Source organism: Equus przewalskii, chromosome 1 (genome assembly GCF_037783145.1).
Source record: "Equus przewalskii isolate Varuska chromosome 1, EquPr2, whole genome shotgun sequence".
In the NCBI taxonomy this organism is placed as follows: Eukaryota; Metazoa; Chordata; class Mammalia; order Perissodactyla; family Equidae; genus Equus; species Equus przewalskii.
This window is the reverse complement of record NC_091831.1, coordinates 56640800-56653103: the sequence shown is the minus strand read 5'-3', so window position 1 is coordinate 56653103 and position 12304 is coordinate 56640800. Positions and strand designations below refer to the sequence as shown.

The window sequence follows — 12304 nt, the reverse complement described above, 5'->3', positions numbered from 1 at the left end:
GGCTGCTTTCTCAAAGGAGACTCAGTACAATTAGTTGACTGAAATGGCAAGGGCTGACACACGTTTCTGAGAATTTATCATCTTATCACATGACATTTATCATGAAATTAGTAAATGTTGAATGGAAGCAACTTGTTGCCAAGGTGGGAATAGTACAAAGGAAGAGTTTGGGAAATAAAAACCACGGAAAATTTAAGGAGAATTTGTATTTTATATCTCTATCCAAGTTCACATTTTTATTTTCTTATGGATCTATCCATTTGGTGTTTTCTCGCTTTAGCAAACTTTTTATCAAATAAAGACAGCAAACTTTAACGTAGGAAGACTTGGAAAACCCTTTTTGTTTTGCCTTTTCATTCATTCTGCTCATCATCCAATTGCACTTCATTCCAAACTGAGAACGGATGAGTTAAAACCTAAACAAAGTCTCCTGTTAATATCTTAGAGATCCTCTCCTTTCATCTTCAAGCCTAGACAATAAGCTTTAATTCAAAATGTAGGTAGTAATGTCAATAAAAGGGGTAAGTAAACATACAATGTCACAGAGAAGTTACACACAAGAATTTACCACAGTGTAAACTGAGCTGGGGATAAATCTATTTGCAGACAGTCCACTGGACTGGCAACATTGTGCGAATTACAACAAAGAATAAGAAAAGTCTTGGTTTAATCAGAAATGTCATCATTTTGATCCAATAAATTATAAACAACCTTTCTGATCTTACCTGCCACTCTTCTATACAAATTCTTGTCTCGAAAAGTTCCACCAAAATTCGCTTGCCTTCTCTTTCCTCCCCGCCTTTGTTCACTGTTTCTTCCAATTATTATGTAATTAAACAACTAGTGGTTGCAACATTTCTTATATTGCTGAATTAAACTAATTTTTCATTTATGTATTATGCTTTATCTGTTTAACTAGATCAACTCCTTGAGAATCAGAGCCATAAAAAACAATTCTTTATAGGCTACCCACTTACAACCTCAAGGCACGGCACAAAGCAGACACTTAATAAATATTTGTCCATAGCGTGCCATAAAAATGATGTATTAACTGTTGAGGTGTTCTAAATTATTCACTAAATTCAACAAATATTTGCTAAACACTTATTGTGCGTCAGGACAGATCAAATGATTTAAACTCTCAGCAATATTAACTGATTTAACTGTCACTAACGGTTATATCAGTTTAACACTGAAACACTGTTAGTAATCAACTCAGATGAGAAACGGAGCTAAAAATGATTGAACACTCATCGTGCACCAGTCACTGAGTAAGGAACTATATGTGCTTTGGCTCAGTGGAGGCTCACAATGGTTGAGATATTGATACGGGGGACCCATGTTTTTGGAAAAGGCTTGGGGCTGTTTATACACCCACCTTGCCCAAGGGTTCTTCTGTAGGTGCTTCATAAGAAGCACTTTCATAATTTTGCATCCTCCTGAACTGGCTTACTACTATTTTTCCAGCCCACTTTTGCACAATCTTCACTTTACAGCAAGTCCTTGTTTTCTGTCCACCCCACAACATTAGACTCTTTTTTGCTTCCATAGACTGCTTCTCTTGAGTTTTGGACTTCAGGAGCCTACTGCCCATAGCTGAGGGGCAGTCCTATCTACTTTCATGCCCTCGATTTTGGGATTCCAGCTCAAGTCACAGACTGAGCTCCCTGTTTTCCCAGAAATCAAGAGTACACTTAAACCACATAAAACATTTTTAAATTTAGATCATGATTTCAACTATTTGTGAATGACTCCAATTGGACTTCCTGAAAGGTAGATAGCCAGAATGAATTAGTTAGCTCTCTGATTGATCCTAGCTGACTCAGCCCAGTGTCCATATCAACCAAGCTTTGTTGTTCATATTTATTACATGATTTAATTTAATACAACAATCTAGGAAGTATGGGTAGTTATCCCCATTTTATGGAGGATGAAACTGAAACAATTACATGCTACTGTGGTTGTTGCAAATTCAGGGATCTGAAAAAGTCTCAGGAAGTACACCTTGAGGTTGTCTGAGGTATACTATATCATTACCCTCTTTTTATAGAGGAGGAAACTGAAGATCAGAAAAAAAATTTGCACAAGGTCAGAGCTGTGACTCACACCCAGGTCTACATGATGCCAAAGCCCCAGCTCTTCTCTATTACACCACACCCCGCTTTCAGAAGAATTCAGGCCTGTTAGTAATGCTTTTGGGAATCAATACGGAGAAAAACTCAGAAAACGTAGAGTAACAAGAAGATTTCCAGTGATATTGGGATTGTGATGATTTAGTGACTTCTTCCAAAGTCCTTCCAAGTCCTTGGAAATCTGGGTGATTCACTATCTCTGACTGGTCAAAGTAACAGCTTAGAGGATTTGAAGCACAATAAATAATAACCAGTTCTCTCAATGTATCTCTATCTGCAAATTACTAGACATTAGGCATGAGAGACTATATGGTTACTACATTTTAAGTAGACATTTACTTAGCATTTCATCTTTTTGAAGTTGTTTACAATCACGTATTGGTTATTATGCTCCAGTAAAACAATAGCAAAAAGAAAACAACACTACTGCCCTTGAATTTGGTCTTTATTAAGATGATTTTGTATATAGGACAATTAAGTACTAGAATGGCCATGCTATATGTAAATATAAATCAGCAGTAAAACCCAGATTGCCAAGTTTACATTATTAATTTAGTTTAATAAGAGCTATTTTGGGGAACATCTTAAACTTTATCTCTTACAAAACTGGAGCAATAAATATGTGCCAAATGAGACGTAACAATATGCTTTGAATAACTGAGTATAGATCCAGCTAAAGAAACATAAGGGGGCCAGCTCTGTGGCTGAGTGGTTGGGTTCTCGAGCTCCGTTTTGGCAGCCCAGGGTTCAGATCCTGGGCGTCGACATGACACCGCTCGTTAGGCTGTGTTGAGGCGGCATCCCACACACCACAACTAGAAGGACACACAACTAAAATATACAACTACGTACTGGGGGCTTTGGGGAGAAAAAAAAAAGTAGGAAGAAAAAAGAACAAGATTGGCAACAGTTTTTAGCTCAGGTGCCAATCTCTAAAAAAAAAAAGAAACATAAAAAGTGATTATAGATTACTTTCTATTTCTAGTTGGTAATTATAACAAATACTATTTTACTAAGTCTTAAGAAAACTATTTGTGAGAACTAGATTAGTTTATTTTATTCATTAAAATGATCTAATTGGGGGCTGGCCTGGTGGTGCAGTGGTTGGGTGCTCATGTTCTGCTTTGGCCACCCAGGGTTTGCCAGTTCGGATCCTGGGTGTGCACATGGCACTGCTTGACAAGCCATGCTGTGGCAGGTGGCCCACATATAAAGTAGAGGAAGATGGGCACAGATGTTAGCTCAGGGCCAGCCTTCCTCAGCAAAAAGAGGAAGATTGGCAAATGTTAGCTGAGGGCTAATCTTCCTTTAAAAAAAAAAAAGATCTAATTGCTCATAAACTTTATTTTGAAGGTCATTTATCTCACTGTACTAAAAACTTCCTCCCTAGCTACTGTGGAAAATCTCATAAAACAGAGACCCAGATTTAAAAAAAAATTCTTATCTGCTGTTTAATTTTGAAAGGTAGTGGTGGAAGGAATTCAATCACTATGTTAACAAAAAGAGGCAGCTGGACTGCCTATTTGGTGATCATTCACTACGTTTGTGTTGGGATGAAGTAGTTGGCTGTAAAGTTATTTTATGTGATTCTCTCCTCTATTAATTAGAAAGATAAAGTCAGAAAATGTTCCTAAATTCGGGTAAAGTTTAGCTCAAACAATGAAAAAATAAATGAAGGAGCTGGCCCAGTGGCGTAGTGGTTAAGTTTGTGCACTCTGCTTCAGCAGCCCAGGGTTCAAGGGTTCAGATCCTGGGTGTGGACCTACACACTGCTTATCAAGCCATGCTGTGGAGGCATCCCACATACAAAATAGAGGAAGATTGGCATGGATGTTCGCTCAGCGACAATCTTCCCCAAGCAAAAAGAGGAGGATTGGCAAGAGATGTTAGCTCAGGGCCAATCTTCCTCACACACACAAAAAAGATGAGCATAAAAGTCATTGTAAAATCAAGATCTTTAAGTACCTTAAACTCAGAATAATGATGCATATAAATCAAGTTTAAGAAATATCCTTTGCCTCTGTCAGAAACAAATAATAATAACTAGTACAGGAAGATGACTAATTTTAAAGTTGAGACACTGATATTCACCCTGTTTGGTTTGAAAATAGAATTAAAAAATATGTATCAGTAAGATGGCAAAAGAAGAAATCGAACAAACGCTATAGTTAGGCAGAGAGTAATTGTATTTAGAGCTGGATTCCAACTCCACCACTTATGATCAGAGAAGCCTCAGGCAAGTTATTTAATCTCTTTGTACCTCAGTTTCCTCATCTCTAAAATATAGAGAGAATAATAGTACTACCTCATGGGATCGCTGTGAGAATTAAGTGAGTTAATACCCTTAGGACAGTACCTGGCCCCTAGCAAATGGCCAATGAATGTTATCTTATTATTACCATTCTTATCATAAAAAGATGTGTTTTAAGTAACATCTTTTAATCTGGCTTTGTGAAGTCACAGAGAGTGAAGTATACACAGTTGCACTGAGCTATAAACTCTAAGGAAAGGCCAAAGGCTCAATGGGCCACCTAGACTGATGACTCAGACACAGCAGCAGTTCAGGTTTCCAGACTGATTCAGTCCTTGGCTTCTATCCTGACGCTGACAACAAGAATGCCAATTAGTGCCAAGAGTGATGAGTTTTTCTAGCAGGGGATGCTGTTCATTAGAGATTCAAATCAGACCACTTACATCTTGTATAGAACATGAATAGTGATCAGCTGAGTTCAGATTCAAACCAACGACAGAAGTAAAATGCTTCATATCTGGTTACCATGCTCCTGAACTATCTGCTTCTGAATTCTAAATTCTCAACTCAGCCTCTGCCAAGGGGCTAAACATAGCTAAAGGATTTCAATTATAATTTGATCTGACAACCCAAGTATCAAACAAGCCTTCCTTAGCCAAATAAGTAGAGAGGCGACAAATATTGGAGCAGTATATCCATACTCTATAATATATGCTTTATGACAAGAAAATAAATAATTGAGGGTATTGGTAAATACCTTATTTCTCATCTGTTCTAAAAAAGGATGTCAGCATAAGATCGGTAGTCAACTTAGGTTAACAAAACTACTGTTAAAGTTAAGTGATTTAGAGAGGAGAAGTCTAGGGAAGTGAGGGCTATCTTAGTTTTTCCATGATTCTAAATTGTCTGATAGACTAACGTTGAACTCATATAAACACCACGTGGAATTATATAAAGCAGATTTATAGACTACTAAATAAACACTGCTAATGATAATGATGATGAACAGGGGCAGGAGTCAAATACAAAGAACAGTGATGTTTTAAATCCTATTATTTAAATGCTTTTATGTGTTAACACTGTATTTGAAAAGTGTTTTATTGTTTTTTATTAGCTCTTTCTCATCAGAATCCTGTAAGCAGATCTGTTCTAATACTCATGTTTTACATGTGAGGAAACTGACGTACAGAAAGAACAATTAACCAGTTAGAGTTACCCGGCAACTCAAGACTAAAAAAAATCTGAGTATTAAGAGTTAGTATTTGCATAGATCACTATTTTATTTATCTTCAAGTTTTGATGAACTGTGGCAACACACGGAATGATATGATTTAGGAATTACTAGAAGTATCAGTATCTTTTACTCATCTCTGAATCAAATTCATACCAGAAAAAGGAAATGTCTTACCATAATTCTGTTCTATCTTGACATTGAGAGTAAAGGTGCTAATCAAAACTCTATTTTGCAATTTGATCTCCAGGTAACCTATTCTTTTTTAAAAAACTTATTTATTTTTAATTGTGGTAAAATATACATAACATAAAATTTACCATTTTAACCATTTTTAAGTATACAGTTCTGTGGCATTAAGTACATTCATGTGGTGCAACCACTACAACCTTCCATCTCTAGAACTTTCTTCATCTTGCAAAACTGAAACTATACGCATTAAACAATAACTCCCCATTGCCCTTTACCCCCAACCCCTGGCAACCACCATTCTACTTTCTGTCCTTACGAATTTGACTACGTATAGTTCCAGGTCACCTATTATGAACATTCAAAAATGTTTTGTGTTTTTAAAGAAAGCTTAGGGGAAAATTCCTTAAATTACTCATTTCTCATTAGTCTCTTTAGTAAGATTCTGTAAGGGTTCTACCACATTAGGCTAGTTCTAGCCAGTCTGCGTTTGTAGCACGTGAAATGGCTAGTACGTCAGATGGGAGGCAGGGGCCTCCAGTCTGCAATGTGATTTACGATTAGTTCTCCTACCTTGCCAGTGTCCAGGATACTTCTGCAAAGTACGGCAAGAGTTATTCGCATGTACTGCCTTTCATGTCTCACATCCTTTCACATCTTACATCTTTATACAGTTACAACTGTCACCGACTAGTTGCCCCAGGAACTCAAGGGTGGGTTTGGAAGCATTTAACTGTTTTTCCAAATTGTTTTTTTTTTCCTTTTGTCATGTTAAGGAGATGCAATCACCAACCACCCTGGACCAGATCAGGCTCCACCACAAGAGCTATGCCTGTGACATTTGCCTCATTTTAATGCTAAGATCTCCTCTCCAGGAGGAGCTTAGGCCTTATTAACACAACCTGCAGTGTATGTGGAAGCAGGTTTTCCAACTGAGCCTCCACAAGCGAATGCATACCTCTCCGTTTTGAATATTCATTCCCCATCCAAAATAAAAGGTCCCTGCTTCCCTTTGTTTGGGGAAGCCATGCCTTTGGAAATGATTTCTTATGGTCTCCTATTTGCTGCAAATATACCTTACTTTGTGAGACACCTAATTCTGGTGGAGAGTCTGATTTAACTTGCCAGGCGGGAACCCACTTTGGTTTCAGTAACACAATCACTTACTTTTTTTTCTTTGAAAGTTCTAAAGAACAAGACCTAGTAAGATTATTTCAGGGCAGCATAATTTACATATTAAGAGGGAAATTTTATTCATGATAAAGCTGGCTATGTTTTTATAGCATGGTTTTGTCAAGCATTCTAAGCTGTTTCACAATACTTAAGAGCAAATACAGTGAACCCCAGAAAGTGTGAAAGCACTGGTTCCTAATCTTTTCAAGTACAGGACGCCTTATCTCTTTTTTTGAGGAAGATTAGCCCTGAGCTAACATTTGCTGTCAATCCTCCTCTTTTTGCTCAGGAAGGCTGTCCCTGAGCTAAGATCTGTGCCCATTTTCCTCTACTTTATATGTGGGACGCCTACCACAGCACGGCTTGCCAAGCGGTGCCATGTCCACACCCGGAATCCGAACCAGTGAACCCCTGGCAGCCGAAGTGGAACATGCAAACTTAATTGCTAGACCATTGGGCAGGCCCCAAGATGCCTTTTCACATTAAAAAATGTTGTGGTTCTCCCAAGTGATGATAAATATAATATTTTATCTATTGATTTAGAAAATATATAATGACAAAAAGCAACCATTAATTTAACACTTATTTCTAACAAATTTATGTTTTATTAATTGTAACACTAATAAACAATATGTTTATTCTATTTTCAGATAATGCTTGAGGTACACATGGATTTGTGGACCCTTTACAATTGCTCCATAACCCTTCTAGGGTTCTTTCTTACAAGTTGGAATTCACTCACCTAAGGAAAAAAAGCAGGTTCTAGCTCCAACTCTCTCTCTCATTAGCTATATGACCTTGAGCAAATCATTCCGTATATTGTTAATTCATCTTTTCAGTTACTGAAAAGCGAGGAAAATGTTTGTTTTGCTTACTTCAGGAGATTACAATGAGTATAAAACTTAGATAATATTTAAGGAATTTAAAAGTCTAAATATGATATATAAAACATAAAACCTTTGAAAGTGCTGTATAAATAAGAAAGAATTTCATATTACAGGAAACACATGGAGGCATCAGCAGAGCTCCTCTAACGCTCTGAAAATTAAAATAGAAAAATCAACTTACAGTGACTAATGTATGCAAATTTAGGCACCTTAAGAAAAGAACAACTGTCATTCCAACATACTAATAAAGATGTTCATAAAGAACTACTTGTGATAGCAAAAAATTGGAAACAACATACTTTTTTTTAAAAGATTTTATTTTTCCTTTTTCTCCCCAAACGGCCCCCCCCCCCCCCCCCCCCGGTACATACATAGTTCTGTATTTCTAGTTGTGGGTCCTTCTAGTTGTGGCATGTGGGACACTGCCTCAACACGGCCTGATGAGCGATGCCACATCCGTGCCCAGGATCCCAACCTGTGAAACCCAGGGCCACCGAAGCGGAGCGTGCAAACTTAACCACTCGGCCATGGGGCCAGCCCCACAACATACTTTTTTTTAACATGGAAAGATAATTATGATATATAAAAATTTTTAAAAGTCTTCAAACAGAATTTATAATATGTTTTATTTTTTTAAGTTGTGGAGTACAATGGTTTTAACAATGATTATATCTAGGTAGTGGAATTATGGGAGATTTTTCTTTTTTCTTAGTTGTACTTTTTATTTTTATTTATTTATTTTTGAGGAAGATTAGCTCTGAGCTAACATCCACCACCAATTCTCCTCTTTTTGCTGAAGAAGATTGACACAGAGCTAATATCTGTGCCCATCTTCCTCTATCTTATATGTGGGACACCTGCCATAGCATGACTTGATGAGCAGAGTGTATGTCTGCGCCTGGGATCTGAACCAGCAAACCCTGGGCCACCGAAGTGGAGGGTGCAAACTAACCACTGTGCCACTGGGCTGGCCCCTTAGCCGTGCTTTTTAAAAACTTCTAAAAAGAGTATATTATACTTATAAACAGAAAAAGATAGTAAAATTCTCCCTGCAAGGCAAAAAAAAAAAGAAAGCTTCAAGGACACCAGAAGAAGAAAGAGCAAAATTTGGCTATACCCTAACTGATAGTATCTATCTACCTATCTATCAAATATATGTATGTATCTATATACAATGTTTGTGCCTATATCTGTATCTACGTCTACCTCTATATCTATATCTGAGGCAGTAATCAGAATGACAAACAGGAAAGGGAAATCAAAAAATCAGTGGTGTTCATCTAAGAGAGCCCATATTGCATCCTCATGGTGGTGCTGAGAGCCCCAGGTCAACACTGCCAGAGGCCATGACCAATTACCTGCCTTGCTTCAATCCATGTTCATGCAGCAGCATTCTGATTTCAATTTCATTTTTTAAAAAATAGATTTCCTTGTAGAGAAAAAATAAGTTGATAAAATAATATGACATTTGGTTTGCTCTAACGCCATCTTTCTCACTGTAAATTAACAGATTGGAATTGTGGATGCTGCGTTACTCTCTTGGGAGTTTGGTTAATGTAAGAACTCTGCTAAAGGACTGGGTCATTGTGAGAATTTTTGAAAAACAGCTTAGGTTTTTGAGCTTGAACAGCTGAAGACTAGATGATGAAAGCTGGTGATTTCATCAAGGTAATTACAAGCTGCAAGATCTTATGACAGTTAACCAACTGGTCTTCCCTAAGAAGCAATCCTGTAATTCAATGTGTGACCTTTAGCATGAAATAAATATAAGGCAGGTGTGTCTTGGAGAACTTGCCATGAGATATTTCCACAGTATGAACAATGGAGATGGCATTTTAGCTATGATCCAGCATATATCATTCTTAGTCTGGAGTTGTAGATAAACTGAGGACCAGAGAAAATAATTCAGTTACCCAAAATTGTGGTTGATATTAGCTCGAACTTGAAATTATAATTGATGTCTCCTAGTCCAGCATATGATACTATTCTCTACAGCCTTCGTGAAATGATAGCACAGCTGTAAAGTGTGCATATCCATGATTGTATCTCTCTTCTCTGCTTTAATAAATATTTATTGAGTAACTAGTATGTTCCAAGCACTCTGCTAGGTTAACATTTTCTTTAAATCTGCTCTGTACATTTTGTGTGTGTGTGTGGGGAGGAGATTGTTGCTGAGCTAACATCTGTGCCAATCTTCCTCTATTTTATGTGGGATGCTGCCACAGCATGGCTTGACGAGCGGTGCTAGATCCGTGCCTGGGATCTGAACCTGCAAACCCTGGGCTGCCAAAGTGGAGCATGTGAACTTAACCACTACGCCATCAGGCTGGCCCCTCCTCTGTATGTTTTATAATGTGAGTAAATGTTTGACATTGGAAGTAGGGTGGAGGAAAATATGGCTGTTTACTAAGAACCTAATACCTGCCAGGAACTGCTCTAGACACATTACATCTTATTTCATTTATTGTTCACTAAAATCTAAGGATATGTACCATAGAAGTTCTCTAATGATATCCTACACAGATGTACTTCACTCCATTGGGTCATATCCAAGATTAAATCCATTAAGATTAAAAATCATTATTATTGAAAAGCATTTATTAATCATATAATTATATATAGCACTGACATGGCATCATAATTGAATAATCTTAGAGTAATGGGTTATTAATGCTCACTTAAAACGCAGACTGTAGGCAATGACAGTTCCCCTTTAGGATGAATCAACAGTTAATACTGCTAATAGAAGAGGTTTCTCTTATCTCTTTCTACACACTTAAGTATTCCCCTAAAATTTTTTTTTTAAAAAAACCTCACAAAAGATCATATATTGTGTGATATGCCCAGTATAGGCAAATCTATAGGAACAGAAAGTAGATTCATGGCTGCCTAGGGCTGTGGGTGAGGGGAGTGTTGGAGGAAAAGAGGGGTGACTACTATTTGGTATGGGTTTTTTGTGGGGAAGGTGATGAAATGTTCTAAAACTGATTGTGGCATCAGTAGCAAACCTCCATAAATATAGTAAAAACCACTGAAGTGTACACTTTATTTATTTATGTTTTTATTTTTCAGGGAAAGATTCACCCTGAGCTAACATCTCTTGCCAATCTTCCTCTTTTTTTTCCTCCCCAAAGCTCCAGTGCTCGGTTGTATATCCTGGTTGTAAGTCCTTCTAGTTCTTCTATGTGGGCTGCTGCCACAGCATGTCTACTGACAAATGGGTAGTGTGGTTCTGCGAATGGGAAGTGAACCTGGGCTGCTGAATCAGTGAGCACTGAACTTTAACCACCAGGCCATCAGGGCTGGCTCTGAATTGTAGACTTTAAATAGGTGAATTGTATGGTGTGTGAATTGCATCTCAACACAGCTGTAATTTTTATGAAGTTTTGAATTTCTGCTGACCGAATGCACAGTCCCTTCAGATCAACCCTGTGAGACACCCTCTTCACAGCACTGGAGGGTTTTACCATTAACGAGTTGTAACTTCAAAAAGCAATAGGTAATATAAAAATGAATTCCAGTACAGAAGACAGGAACTTAGAGAAACCATGGAGAGTGATAGATAAATACCCCAACTGGGAATAACTCATGTGCATGGCAAAATAAATCACCGGTCTAGTTCTTTATGAAACAATAATACTGAGAAAATCCTGCCCCCTCCAGGATTCTGTTGTCTGTCTTCAACAACTCTGTACTTCACCCATGAAAAAAGCACACTGTTGCCCATTGAGTCCTAATTATGTTATCTCTAATCTTTCTTTTTTGGCTCTGCAGTATCTTATCCATTTTTTTATGTCACTTGGAGGTACCCTTTCCTCATTCCTCTTCCACATGGTTTTGCAATTTTCTAGGACAGCCTCCTCCTTTTACTCGAACACTTGGGAAAAAAATAAAACAAAACAGTACCTATACACCCAGAGATCCCCAATTCAACAAGGTGAAAAGGGGTGGTTCAGATGAATATCTTGAGTGAGGATGGACATAAAATTGCTCTCTTAATCATTAGATACCTCGTTACTAGGCAATATTAAATCTTTCAATCATCCGGACATCCCCTAAAGAAATCTCTTGCTTTATCTCCCAAGGGGAGTTCTGGGGGAGGGCCTTACCTGGCACGAACTGCAGTGGAGCTCCACAGACTAAGGAGAGTTCCCCCGGGGCTCCCGGCCCCTCACCTTGCTTGTTGAGGGCAGGGAAAACTGCCGTGGCTTTCCCTTCCTGGGCTTGCCCATCTTGCTAATTTTAGGCTGCTTCCTCATGTGGCTGCCATGGGTATCAGAGCATGTGGCTCCCCTCGGAGGAGCTATTTTCTCCTGTGAGTCTCACTTGTTTGTTTCCAACGTCTCTTCCTTCACTCTCCCCTCCCCACTTCTGTGGGGTTGAGCTATTTCATAGTATTAAGTAAAATATCTTTCAGAATTATGCTTATTCTAATCTGAAT

General features: G+C 38.0%; 1 protein-coding gene across 1 annotated transcript in view; it reads right to left on the bottom strand.

Moving 5' to 3' along the window:
* The window catches only part of MYPN (myopalladin), a 102212-nt gene extending 90130 nt beyond the window's left edge, over positions 1-12082 (bottom strand). The window contains exon 1 of the mRNA XM_008537177.2: positions 11973-12082. The gene's annotated coding sequence lies outside the window, so the exon portion shown is untranslated. The remainder of the gene's footprint in view (positions 1-11972) is intronic.
* Between the last annotated feature and the right edge of the window lie 222 nt (positions 12083-12304).